This window comes from Panthera uncia (genome assembly GCF_023721935.1).
Source record: "Panthera uncia isolate 11264 chromosome A1 unlocalized genomic scaffold, Puncia_PCG_1.0 HiC_scaffold_17, whole genome shotgun sequence".
Classification (NCBI taxonomy): Eukaryota; Metazoa; Chordata; class Mammalia; order Carnivora; family Felidae; genus Panthera; species Panthera uncia.
The window spans coordinates 130392049-130405904 of record NW_026057577.1 but is presented as its reverse complement, the minus strand read 5'-3'; the positions used below and the strand labels follow the sequence as shown (position 1 = coordinate 130405904).

General features: G+C 36.3%; 1 pseudogene; it reads right to left on the bottom strand.

The window, feature by feature from the left end:
• Nucleotides 1-6730: 6730 nt before the first annotated feature.
• Nucleotides 6731-11263, bottom strand: LOC125935302 (casein kinase II subunit beta-like; annotated as a pseudogene).
• Between the last annotated feature and the right edge of the window lie 2593 nt (nt 11264-13856).

Here is a 13856-nt window from a genome sequence, read left to right as displayed (position 1 = left end):
ACTTTGATGCTTTGCTTCAAAGCATCCAGAGGAAATTAATCAAATTAATCCATTCTTCTTCCTACTGGCAACAAAAATTATTCGCCGCTTTGGACTCAGGGCATTTCACAGGACCCTAATGAGTATTGGGAAGGGAGGAAAAAAAAAGTATTAAATGGTGGCATTAAGGATGAGATTGTAAGCTACTCAAATTCTTTCTTTATGCCAGATTGGGGATGTAATGAGTGAAGCAGGAAGCCCCTGGAGGCTTGGAAACATTGCAGAGCGCGCTGCCTGCCTATGGAGGCAGTGGCTACCCAGCATCTGTGGCTCTTTGCCACGTTGGAACTCAGTACTAAGTTTGGCAGATATTCCAGTGTTGGTGGAAAAGACAGAAATTTGTAGTTTAATGTGAGCTCTGTCCATTTTTGAACTGTTGGTGTTAACAATGTCCGTGTAAGCAGAACAAAAAAGTTGGGAAGCTCTTCCTTATTAACTGAACAGAAAAACCATTACTTAACCTTGGACCTATCCTACCGGAGACTGTTATAATCAAAGCCCCTAAGAGAATTTAAAAACATTTAAGTGACAACTGTCTCTGAAGACAGTTTTTCCTTGGGGCTATATAAGAGAAAAATTTATTTCTTGCCTGAGACCATTGGTTGAAGACCAAGCAACTTTTTTTTTTTTAAGTTTGTTTATTTATTTTGAGAGAGAGAGAGAGAGAGAGAGAGAGAATACCAGCAGGGGAGGGGAAGAGAGAGACGAAGAGAATGAATCCCAAGCGGGCTCCACATTGTTAGTGCAGAGCTCGATGCAGGGCTCAAACCCACAAACTGCGAGATCATGACCTGAGCCGAAACCAAGAGTTGGACACTTAACTGATGAGCCCCCCAGGGGCCCCCAAGACCAAGCAACGTTTAATCATGCAGTTAATATAAGATTGCTTACATATTTTCCAATAATCAAGTGATTGCTATTTACAAGATTATTTTTAGGAGTCACTATAGGACAAGCATTCTCCAAAACAAGAGAGGTTGCTCTCAAAACTTTTATTTTTTTTTGCTGAAACTATATGCTCGCTTTCTGTATCTCTTCCAAACCTTTAAAGGGATTCTCATACTTTTTCAAAATTGTAGCTGTAGGGATAGCTAACTTCCATCAGCTCTGTAGGCACACTCAGATTCTAAACACAGCCCTGGTGTTTACCCTGAGTCCCGGGTTCCTTGTTGAGAAAATCAGGGTCATTATGGAATACCTCCAAGGCTTGTTCTGAAAATTTTGTAAGGAACTCTTTAAAGCCATCAATGCAATAACTGGAAAACAGGAATTGTTCCATACATCTTGATTATTATTATCTCCTTTCAAGTCACTCTATTTTGCCTGGTTGACATGAAAACATTGCTGCGGGTGTCAGAAGACACATTTTTCTCCCAGTGGAAACTTCACATCTTTCTAGTAATCATCTTCTTGGGGAAAAATAGTATTTTTATTCACTGCCGCTCATTTCTAATGCATGTTTCAGATGACCCCCTTTCTGATCTTTTGAAAATTATCATAAAAGTATAAGTGGCTTTGACAATTATCTAGTTATTAGACACAAATGGATACACAGGAACTGAGAGAAATTGAGTGATTTGCCTGGGCCAAAAGTAAATGAATAAATAAATAAATAAATAAATGTGCAGAACTGGGGCTAAAAGTTTTGTTTGCTTCTTTCTTTTGCTTCATTTATACATCTCTTTTTGAATATATTTATAGATTAAAAAAATCTTTGAATGTCTTAATTCACAGACTTTATCCTTTAAATTGGAAAGAATGGGATACATTCATAAGAGAAAACTCTTATTTATATGGAAAAATGCGTTTTTCAGTTTAGCTATCATGGGCCAAACATCTGGGTACCTGTCAACCGATTTTACATGATTGACATGGTTTGCATTCACATCCAGATGTTTCTGCATTTTGAGATCGACTTTCACACATTGACAATATAAATGATCAATAGAAAATCGTATTTCATGGGCATTATGAATAAAGGTCAACACATTTATTTTGGATTCCTCTAAATAAATATTTCTTAAATGTCATATTTGCATAGCATTAAAAGTTTTCAGCAAATGCTTGTGAGGAGTGCCCTTGTGACACTGATGATTGAATACATTATCTTGTCTCTTTCTAATGAAGAAAGCAGTGTATTGCCAACCTTATTTGAACTAAGGGAACCCCTCTGACCACTTCAGATGTCCAAAATGGATTTTATTTTGGAGGATGATATTTTGCTAAAATAATATGAGATTTATCTTTACTGTCCGCTAAAGAAATAAGGAAAATAAAATGCCATGGGAATTGTTATTTTAATGCTGTATTCAAAACAGTAAAAGTTAAATATAGAACTTTGAATTGCTGTCCTCTTTTCTCCTCGGCTGGTAGAATATGTTAGTAGTCTGGAGATTGGGAAATTCAACCTCACACAATACATCCAACTAATGAGATTGCAGAAACATTGTGCTCTCCATCATTTCCTTATCAGTGACAGTCAGTCCATTAAAAGCTCTAACCCCAAGAAGTGAATTTCAGTTTTAAACTTTTGCATTCTGAAAACACTCTTCCCAAGACTGTTAATAGATAAGATGGATGCCACATTTGGTGACAGTTCAAGACACTTACCCTCCCGGAACTGTTTTGAAACCAACAACAGGCCTATTATCTTCTCTTAGAAAGACATTTTATAGTGCTGTTTAGTGAATTGTGAAATTCTGAAGGAAGTTTTATTTACCTGTGTTTTTGTTTCCTCACACAATGTAGTATCATATGTTACAATACAAGCTTGTGATCTACATTTTAATTGCATCTTTTCAGGAAAATTGAATAGATCTACGAAAAACTATCTTCCTCTGGATAGCAGCACTATTTGGCCTTCTGAGAACAGAAAGGTGATGATTTATCCCTGGATCCTTAATATTTTTGGTTGCAGTAAGTTAGGCATGCTCACAACTGAAAGAATTGTAGGATAATCTATGCAGCCTTTCCAGACTTAGTGTTTGTTAATTTTAAGAGAAGAAATTTAACAAACTCAAGCACAAAGGTATGACTTCACCTCCTGACACGGAGGAGATTTGCACTCACACCAAGGTCCCCAGGAAATAACCATGACTATAGGGCATGGCATACCGGGGGAGTTTAAAGTCTTACTATTTGAAGTGGTTTTATAAATCCGAAGGTTTATAAGTTTCCTTCTATGGATGTAGTCAGAATAAGTCAAAAGAATAACTAAATTCAACTCCCAAATTCAACCCCAGAGGTTTCAGAAAACAATAGGGAAAAATTATCTGAAGCAAGTAGGCTTTTGAGAAGACTGGCATCTAGGCCACTGTTCTATCTGTTCCTCCATGAGGATGGGCGATAAGGGCATAAATCGATGTTTCTGGAGCTGTTCAATCGATAACTACTGGTTTGAGATGTAAAATAAGCAAGGAACGAATCAATTGATACTTAGGATCATTTGGTGACACGAAAAGTGCAGAAATTAGTATTGCTAGAAATAGCGATGCAGGAGCTGATTTATAGTCCACATACAATAGGAAATAACACAGGCGATTTTGTATATACCTACTGGAGCAATGTTGTGCCACAGTGACAAAAACACGGTGTACGGGAGAGGTGAGTGCTCGTGTCCTGCCAGGTACAGAGATTAAAATCTGTTCAAAAAATGCAGCAAAGGACAGTTGGCTGAAAATCCCATGTACATCAGAGGATACTAAATAGAAACAGGATCTTAGGTATACTTGAATGAAGTATACGGCATTTAAAGCGGAATCATTTACTTTCAGTAAAAACGGTTCTCATAAGACCTCGGAAGCTAGGAGCACTGTAGAGAGATTGTCAGGGTGAAATTATCAAACAGATCTCAAATATAAAAATTTAATATCGATAATAGCCAACAGTTTGGGTCATTTATTCTCTGTGCAATAGTATGCTGTATGTGGCATATTGTATTTAATCTTTGCAATTAATCTGTAAGGAGACATTGTATGTATGTCAACTTGGCAGGAGAATAAATTGAGTTTAATACAGATTAGGTATCTTTTCTCAAGATTGTGAAACTTGAAAGCATCAGAATGAAGGTCTGAAGCAAGACAGTATATTCCATAACCTATACAGTTAAGAAAGAATTATTCTAGATATTAGTATATGTTCTTTGATGCTAAGAGACTCAATCCATCCATCTAGGGTTGGAGGTAACACTAAAAATATTTTTTTAATCAAAATTTTAAGAAAATATTTTTAAATAAATCTAGTCCAAACATAATTTAAATTTTACCTTCACAATGTACTAGAAATATAGTTTAAAACTTTTTTCATAATTCAAGATTATTTAAATTTACATTAATTAAACATGGTAACAGGAATATATGTATGGATAATTAGAGTAAGTTTTTCAGGTAAATTTCCTGTGTCTAACACAAATTGTAAATTTCAGCGAGCAAGAAAAATAAATTGCAGCTCTTGAACAACAGCAGCCTCCTATTATAAACACCATGTGTAATATAACTCTCCATAGTCATAACTGTAAAAACCATTTGGTTAGCACAGTTTTTTCGCCTTTTTTGGGGGGGGTAAACAAAAGAGATACTAAATTTCAGAATGAGGAGCTATGGCTAAAGCTTTTTGTTCTGTGTGTCATTAGGATAAATGGTATATAAATATTTCCACGTTCATTCTATGTATTTACAGCAAAGTGTAATGATTAAACTAATGCTTTGAAATCTGGAAATCACATTTGCCACTTCTTTTCCTCTAAGGGTGTCAGATTAAAAAAAAATTATGACTTATGATCTGTGCTTCAATTTCAGTTAAATCAAGACCACATGAAAGAACTAGGTACTGACAATATTAAATTTTTGCACATATGTGACTTTCCAAAACACCACAGCTGTCTGCTCCTTGTTCTTACTCATTTTTCCTTTGCCTCCTCAATTAAACTTTTCAGCAAATATCATGTTTATCTTAAAAGGGCCTTGAGTTTCAGTGTTATCATTTCGTTGCCCCATTTACTCTTTAAATGTCCATAAACTGCTGTTCCCCACACCTGTTACAAAGATGCTATTATTATGGTATCTGACCTTGACATTGCTAACTGTGACTCACAGCATAGTATTTACAGGATAAATCCAAACACCTTAAGTATAGATAGGTGCAGAAAAATCTAGTTAACAAAAACTAACGCTTGTAAGAAAAACTAAAGCAAAATGCAGTGCTTAAGCAAATAATATCTCTTGACATACTACAAAGAGTATGAATATTACAGAGTCTATATTCATTGTCACTCACGTCGAAGTGGTGAATCCACTGGTCATCTAACTGGCCTGGCTAAATTTTAATGGCTAAGGTCACTCTCCATATAGGCATATTAGTTATTTGCCCTGAGATGGGATTTGGGATGTTGGCTCTCCAACTGAGTGATGCCCTATCTTATCAACCCGATTTGGCAGAATTAAGACAATTTTCAATTTAAAGTATTATGCAATCTTTCCTCACTAATATTCATAAATTTTGTCTATACTTGAATATAATTGGATTATTCACGATTTTGAACTTGGCTCCCTATTCCAAGACAAAAACATTACGGTTTTATAGTATATTATAGCAACTGCTAGGTCAAATACCCCAATTTTAGCTTCCTTCCACCTTTACAATATTAAATCTGTTAAACTAATTTCCAGAATGTTTTGGCATATAAATGAATTGAGCTGTGTATTCTTAATCATGTTTATGTGTGTCCATTGCTATTGATACTTTTCTTTGGATTTTATTAAACACCACATTACATTGTGTCAAGTATAAAAATATTTTTTTCCTAAAAAACTGACATATGAACCATGAAATCCATTCTTAATTCTAGAGGACAAACTGCTGGTTACCAGAAGGGAGGTGGGTGAGGAGATAGGTTGAATAGATGATGGCAATGAAGGGGTGCACTTGTGGTGATGAGCGCCGGGTGGTATATGAAAGTGTTGAATCAGTACATTGTACGCTTGGAACTAATACAACACTCTATGTTCACTAACCGGAATTAAAATAAAAACTTAAAAAATCTTTTTTCCTAAGACTTAATTGCCATTTGCAAGTGAGATTTGAGATTTGTGCTTCTAAAAAAAAAATGCCATTCAATCTGTGGTGCGACACATGCGAAGTTCATTTCAACCTGTATCCTAGAACAGTTTAAACACGGTGAGACCTGATTTCACATATACAAAAAATTCCTCTCTAAAGCCATATGCTCTCTGAACCTGTACAAAATGGTAGTTTTTGTAGAGTCTAAAAAATTTCTTCAACAACATTTCGTCATCATTATGTGTATTGTTCAGTAGTCTTCTTGTTCCTTAATTAAATTTGCAAACGTATTTTAAAAAGGACAATGAATTGTATTTAATAATTAAATATATTAGCACAGAATTATAAACAACAATGACATATCACCTTGCAATTTCAATATCAGAAGGCATGAAACCCTTCTTATTTTTTCCTGAAGAGATCTGACAAGATTTTATATACATTTTGAATGTGTTTTTTTTTCCCTTTTCTTCCACTTAATTTTATAGTCCTACCAAAATAATGAGCCCTTTAATTAAGCTAAAAATTATGGAGGTTCCCTAAAGTGTGGCAGCAAAGGAATGGAGGTATCAGTGACTGAGGGATGGGTTACATGGGGAATCAGCAAATTGTCTTGACGGGGTTTTTGGAGTTGTCATGACAAGGCCATTGAATGGGTCTTGTAATTGTAAAGCCTGGGCACAAATTGGTTGGTGAGTTTCTTGAGCCGCCATTAGGGATGTGCTATGAAAATTGTATGACAAAAACAGATGACAACATAGGCACAGTCTGTGTGGTGGTGCCTTGATGGTGTCTTGGGTGTGGACACGTCCAGGCGCTTGGCAGAGTAGAGCTTCACTGTGGTCTCATCTGGGACGTCTGAAAGATTGGTGGAAGCATCAGCTGGTTCTCGTAGTCCATGTGGGGCAGTAGCCAAATTCTCCCTGTTGGTACATTTCCAACATCTAGGTGAATCCAAGGTTGGTGAAGATATAGTAGGAATAGATCAATCCATAAAGCATCTGGGATGCCTGCTCAGTTAGGTCGCTCTGGTTAGGGTCGTCTCCAATCTCTTCATTAGGCTCCAGCTGTGGATGGGGAGGCATGTGCTCACTGAGTCCAGTGAGACTGAATTTGTTCTGGATGTAGTCTTCGTGTATTTCATAGAAGAACGCATTGCCACAGAGCCCATAGGACCAGTAACATTAACACTATTTTTCAGATGGTTAAACCACTTACTTTGAATTTATTTATTTTTCCATATCAATTTCCCGATGCTCCTTGGTGTCTATAATTTTGATTTTCTTGACTGTTCTTAAAAGTCTCTGAAAGTTCAGTTACTTGTTTTTCTTTTCATTCACAAAACATGTGATAATTAAAGTTTTTTTTCTACCTATTTTAATAAAGTATTTATAAAAAGCAGTACATGGGAATGACATTTTTAATTTCTATGTCCTTTAAAGTTTTTATTAATATAGTATTTATAGAGAAAAGTGCCCATATCAAAAGGGTTCAGCTTAATGGATTGACTTCACAATCAGAAGACAGGCGTTTAGTCAGAGTCAGATCAAAAATGCCATAAGCCTAGAACATTCTCATCCCAATCACTACTCCAGTTAACTACTCTCCTGATTTCTAAAACCAAAGACTAGTGTTGCCCTTTTTGTAATAATGTTAATAAATTATGCATTATGCACATTGTAAATAACTGATGCAGATTTTGTGAATATTCCTTAATTTTTTACGGCTTCTCATATGACTGGACATTTATGTGGTAGTTTCCAGTTTGGGCTGATAAATAATGTTATTATGAAAATTCTAGTACATGCTTTTCAGTGAACTTATGGAGATACTGCTGTTGGGTTCAGGTCTATACGGTGTGGAATTAATGATCTTTAAAAATGTGTGTGTTGTAGATACTGCAAACAGCTTTCTGAACTGGTTTTATGCCGAAGTTTTGAGGACATAATGGACCTTGATATTTGTAAGGAATCTAAAAACTCAGCTTTTCCTTTTACACATTCAGAAACATGTGTGTTTAACTTTATAATATTTTATTTATTTTATTATCTCTTCAGAACCTGAATCAGCAACCCCAGGCCGAATAGGCTCTCCTGGTGATTCCCACTGTCTGCTAAAGTTTGAGGATCTTGGCGACAATGCCATCTTTCCCTACCTGGTAGGGTCAGGGATCTTTATTAACGGATTGGTATATTTTTCAATATTTCACCTAGGTTTACAACATAGGTATGACGGGTGCTAAGATTTCATTTTTTATTTTATTTTTTAATGTTCATTCATTTTTTGAGAAAGAAAGAGAGAGAGAGAGTATGAGCATGGGAGGGGCAGAGAGGGGGACACAGAATCCGAAGCAGGCTCCAGGCTTTGAACAGTCAGCACAGAGCCGGATACGTGGCCGAAACTCGTGAACCATGAGATCATCACCTGATCCAAAGTTAGAAGCTTAACCCACTGAACCACTCAGGCATGCCCAGTGTGGAGCCTAATGTGGGGCTTGATCTCAAGACCCTGAGATCAAGAGCTGACTGAGATCAAGAGTTGGATAGTCAACAGACTGAGCCACCCAGGTGCCTCAAGGTTTTCATTTTAAAATGATTCCCTTTACAGTGTTAACTGTGAATGAATTAAAATGGAAAGTTTAGGGGCACCTGGCTGGCTCAGTCAAACATAGGACTCTTGATCTCTGGGTTGCGATCTGAGATCACAACCGATATTGCGTGTAGAGATTACTTAAAAACAAAACCTTTAACACAAAATAAAATAAAATGAAATGGAGAGTTTACTGAATCAGGGACTTTTATAGTCCAACCACCTCCCCCCAAATGCTAAAGACCTAATAAAGGAGTAATTAGGAAATCGGTACTTTCCACTTAATTTTTTTGATAACTTTAACTGCTCTAAAAAAATAGTCTATTAATTTTGAAAATGTACTGCATTTTAATCTGCCTGTGCAATGCCTTTGGCAACTTGGACAAATAGTTAATAAGGAAAAGCCATTTTAATCATTTATTAGTTTTAAATATATATATGTAGGTAATAGAGTTTTCTATCCCAAAATATATCTTCTTGTTCTAGAGCTAAGGCTGAGCTATAAACATTGGCAAAGTTTTGTGGATTGTGCTTGAGTTACGAATTTCTAAAACTGAATTATCACGGGACTTTTTGTATCATATTTGGTTTTTCTTTTGTTAAATTTTATTTTTTGTATATGCTTTTATTTGCAGAAAGTGTTCTGGTGATTATCTGGCTAAGTTTAAAAAAAAAAAAAAGAATAGTTATAGATTTAACAATACAAGAGATGGGGCCCCTGGGAGGCTCAGTCGGTTGAGTGTCTGATTTTGGCTCAGGTCATGATCTCACAGCAGGTGAGTTCGAGCCCTGCGTCGGGCTCTGTGCTGACAGCTCGGAGCCTGGAGCCCCTTCGGATTCTCTCTCTCTCTCTCTCTCTCTCTCTCTCTCTGCCACTAACCCACTCACATTCTGTCTCTGTCTCTCTCAAAAATAAATAAATAAACATTAAAAAAATTAAAAAAAGCAATACAAGAGACAATTACATATGCTCAAAATAAACACATTCTAATGGGCAGACTGGTGAAATTTCCATTTTAATTAAAATATTTGACCTCAACTATAAATTTGATCTCTTAACAGCTCAACTATAAATGTTATAACTGTCATGAAAGGGATTTGAGAACTACTCCAAAGCAGCAAGGAATAGAATCAAAAGTGTTATTTTTATATCACTCAAAAAATACCAGTTGAGTTCATTAATTCCAGTCTGTCAAAGTCATTGACATGCTGTATGAGACGCAAAAAATAAGTTTGTAGACCTTAGCAAACCAATTTTTATTGTAATCAAGTAATGGTGAATTAGGCCAGCTGAATGTTGTTTCCATACTGAAACTCATCTGCAATATATAAACACAACTTAGGACCAAATTGGTATTGCGGATGATGGTTGGGGTTATTTTTTGATAAATAGCAGGATGCGTACTCCTTTTCATATTTTAAAGTGAAGTTAATAAGATTTTATGTTTTTTTTTTCTTGACCTTTGAGACTGTCATTTCATACCTAGTAGATCAATTCAGCACTGGTAACAGAACCAAACAAGTCAGTATACATGTTAAGAAAGGTTTTGATTTGCATGGAAGGTGGTGACAGGAGTGTCCATGAGGTTATCAGACCAACAGGTGATATTGACTATCAGGAGTGTAGGTAGATATGACACAGTTTTATCCAGTGAGAATTCGGAGGAGAAGGGAACTGAGATTATTTGGGCACAATAGTGTTCAGTGGGAGGAACTGGTCTTCTATCCCATTAGATAGCCCTGCTGTCTGAGACCCTGGTGTGAAGGCACCTTATTAGCTGACCCCATGTCGGGATAGTAATGGAGTCCTGTTATGACTCAGGAGTAACATGAGGGTATGAACAGACATCCTGAGGCTGGACCAGCTGTCATGAGGTTGGATCATGGATGACACGCAAATGAATCGCCAGACTCAGCGGGGGTTTTATTCCAATGAGTGTATGGACAAAGGAATGGGGAATAACCTGAGATTCCTCAGAACAGTTTTAAGAGCTGTGATCTGCTCCTTCTGATAAGCGTTCACGGCTACGCACCGAAGTCTTGGGAATGAAAGAGCCTGCAAACCCTCAACGTCGCCATGTGAATTTAAAGTTTAGATGTGTGTAAGGAGTTCAATATAACCTGACACCTTTGCTGATGTTTCACTTTGCTGAAGGATGTGGGCACATCCATTCAGTGAGCCCCCAAGTTCAGGGAGTTGGGGTGGATGCAGATATAGCTGAGTGCCTGTTCACATGCTTCTCGCCTTGCTTGTCCTCCACTATGAATTCCAGAAGGAAAGAAAGCACACTATTGGTGTCCACATCAGACATACTCACCTTCTGCAATGGGAACATCCTCCTGACATATTGGTGATCATCATCTGGTTGGTGAGCTCTAATGTACAGCTACATTTAGCATTTTTAGGTTGATGAGAAAGGGTCCCCTTTCTCCTTTCCAGCCTGCAGCTCTCCAAGGAAATCAGCTGGTGGTCCACCAGGTACTGCAAGTTCTTACACAAGTGCTGGATACCAAGGGAGCTTGTCCTCCTGGCAACCCCTTGCCATTTTCCAACTCTAACTCGACAACTGAGAACCATCTTTAACACCTTTCAAGGGCCATTCTTCTAAGAAGAGAAACTGAAATGGCCTGCAATTCTCAGGCATGGACCTGGGGCTAGGGTGACGGCTGGGTTTAGAAGGGAGGCAGAGGGATGGGGAGGTAAAGCTGGAGTTATCCCTCTTGAAGTCTGCAAGGCGTGGCATTGGGTTTGCTTTAAACAATTAAAAATTAGACTATTGACCAGCATATTCGTTAAATGTACTAATAAGACTATTGATATCTGTGAAGCTCTTTTTTAATCAAAAAGAGCATTTTTAATGTGCCAAGATATAAATTATGGGTACTTCAGGATTATCGTATCATGGAATTTCCCACAATATTGGATTTTTATGCTCTTTTTAATTATGTCGGCCACTGATATTTGAAGTTTGATTTGTGTTTATAAAGTTTCCTTAAAAGATTCTTATGAGAGCTGAAATGTTTGACAATTTAGAAGTTATAGACACTTTTAGAAGGCAACTTGGTAAGGTACCACATGCTGTGAACATTGCTTTTTGTGCTTTCCAAGTCACACGGGGATGCCTGTGAACCTGACCTACACAAAGTAGTTATTTTGGTTTTTTAAACTGCCTGCCAAACTGTTGAGGAAGCTTTTTGATTTGGGCAGACGGCCACTTCAAAACAAATCAAAATATAATATTTGGTCTCTGAACTTACCTACATTCAAATCTTTGGATATGAATGCTAACTCAGATTGAATTTGGGGTCTGACTAATTGTTTTTGATGTTCGTAGGCAGTTGCATGAAATATATTTGATCAAACAGCTAACACAGGCTTCACTTCTTATTAGTTTGTTGTGTAATATCCCTTCTGGTGCTGTATTATTTGAAATAAAAAATTAGAGGATAAAATATTAATATGTAGTTCCTACCCAGAGTAAGATAGACAAGATATGTATTAACAAGAGACACTGGTCTATTTCTGAGGCTATGCATGTATAGCTTACTGCTGAAATGTAAAAACATTTCAAAATGTGTTATTTACCGACAAAGTTTATGAGAAATGTGAATATGAACAGAATACATAAACTTACTAGTTTTTAATACAGTGGTATGGCATAGACTTAAAACTTAAAACAAAGACATAGATTTCAAGCAAACGAAGGTAGTTATGTTGATTTAAGGAGCTCTTTCCAATTTACTCATATTCGTTATTGTCTTAATTTAGAGCTAGCTTATATTCCTCCCTTCTCTCCTTCCTTCCTTCTTCCTTCTCTCTCTCCTTCCCCACTCCTTTGCTCTTTCTTTCCTTCCTTCCTTCCTCCCTCCTTACCTTTCTTTCTTTTATCTCTCTTCTTCTTTTCCTTTCCTTTCCTTTCCTTTCCTTTCCTTTCCTTTCCTTTCCTTTCCTTTCCTCTCCTCTCTTTTTTCTTTCTTTCTTTCTTTCTTTCTTTCTTTCTTTCTTTCTTTTCTTTATTTTTCTTCCCTTCTTTCCTTTTCTTTATTTCTCTCCCTCTTTCACTCCTTTTCTCCTCCCTCCCTCCCCCTTCCTTCCTTCCTTCTTTCCTTCCTTCCTTCCTTCCTTTCCCCGAGTCTGTGTGCATTCTCTTATATCCAGAAAGAAAAAAATGAAAAGAGACATGAAAAACTCAAAAACATGGTTATATATAAGAGGGTGCATGGTTGAGAAGAAGACTTGAAAATCAGTTCACAAAATATAACTTTTTATGCAGTTTTGGTTCTGGAATCTTGCTGGTTCTTTACATAATTAAAAAGGCAATAAAAAGCAAGTTTTAAATAGTGTAGGAAAGTGAAAGTGATGTTTATTATACAGGCAACATAATCAAATAGAGACAATGGTTAGCCAAAATAAAATACAGTAACTTCATAATACTCAGTCGTTTATAATCTTAGGAACACAAAACTGCCAATAATCTTAAACCACACTCAGTTATACTTTGATAGTTAATATTGTTATTATGAATTTGACACTATTGTAAATATTCTAAGATAATTGAAATAATTCATTGTATCACATTCTCAATAATAGTTAAAGAGGTACAAATATGAAATGTAAAGAATTAGCAAAACTCTGATTTTCAATTTAACATAAACATATCAAGGTGGATTTATTATTTTTTTTTAATTCAACGTTTTCTAGCACTCTTCACTGAAAACTCTAGAAGCTAATAATCAATAGCAATGAATACTCTTTGTAACAAGGTATTGGTGTCTACTATTTTTTTTAAATGTGTAAATTTGTTTTATTTTATTGTGATAAGAATATTTAACATGAGATTTCTCCTGATAATACATTTTAACTATAAAAAACATCACTGTGGACTCTAAAGACAATGTTGTATAGCAGAACTCTAGACCTTTTCATCTTGCTTGAGTGAAAGTTCACACCTATTGACGAGTAACTCCCCATTTCCTCTCCCCACCGCAATCCCTAGAAACTACTATTCTACTCTTGGATTCTATGAGTTTGACTACTATAGCTACCTTATATAAATCAAATCATGTAAAATTTGTCTATTTGTGACTGGCTTGGTTTACTTATAATAATGCTCTCGAGATTCTTCTCTGTTGTCACAGATAACAGATTTTTCCTCTTTTTTCAGGCTGAG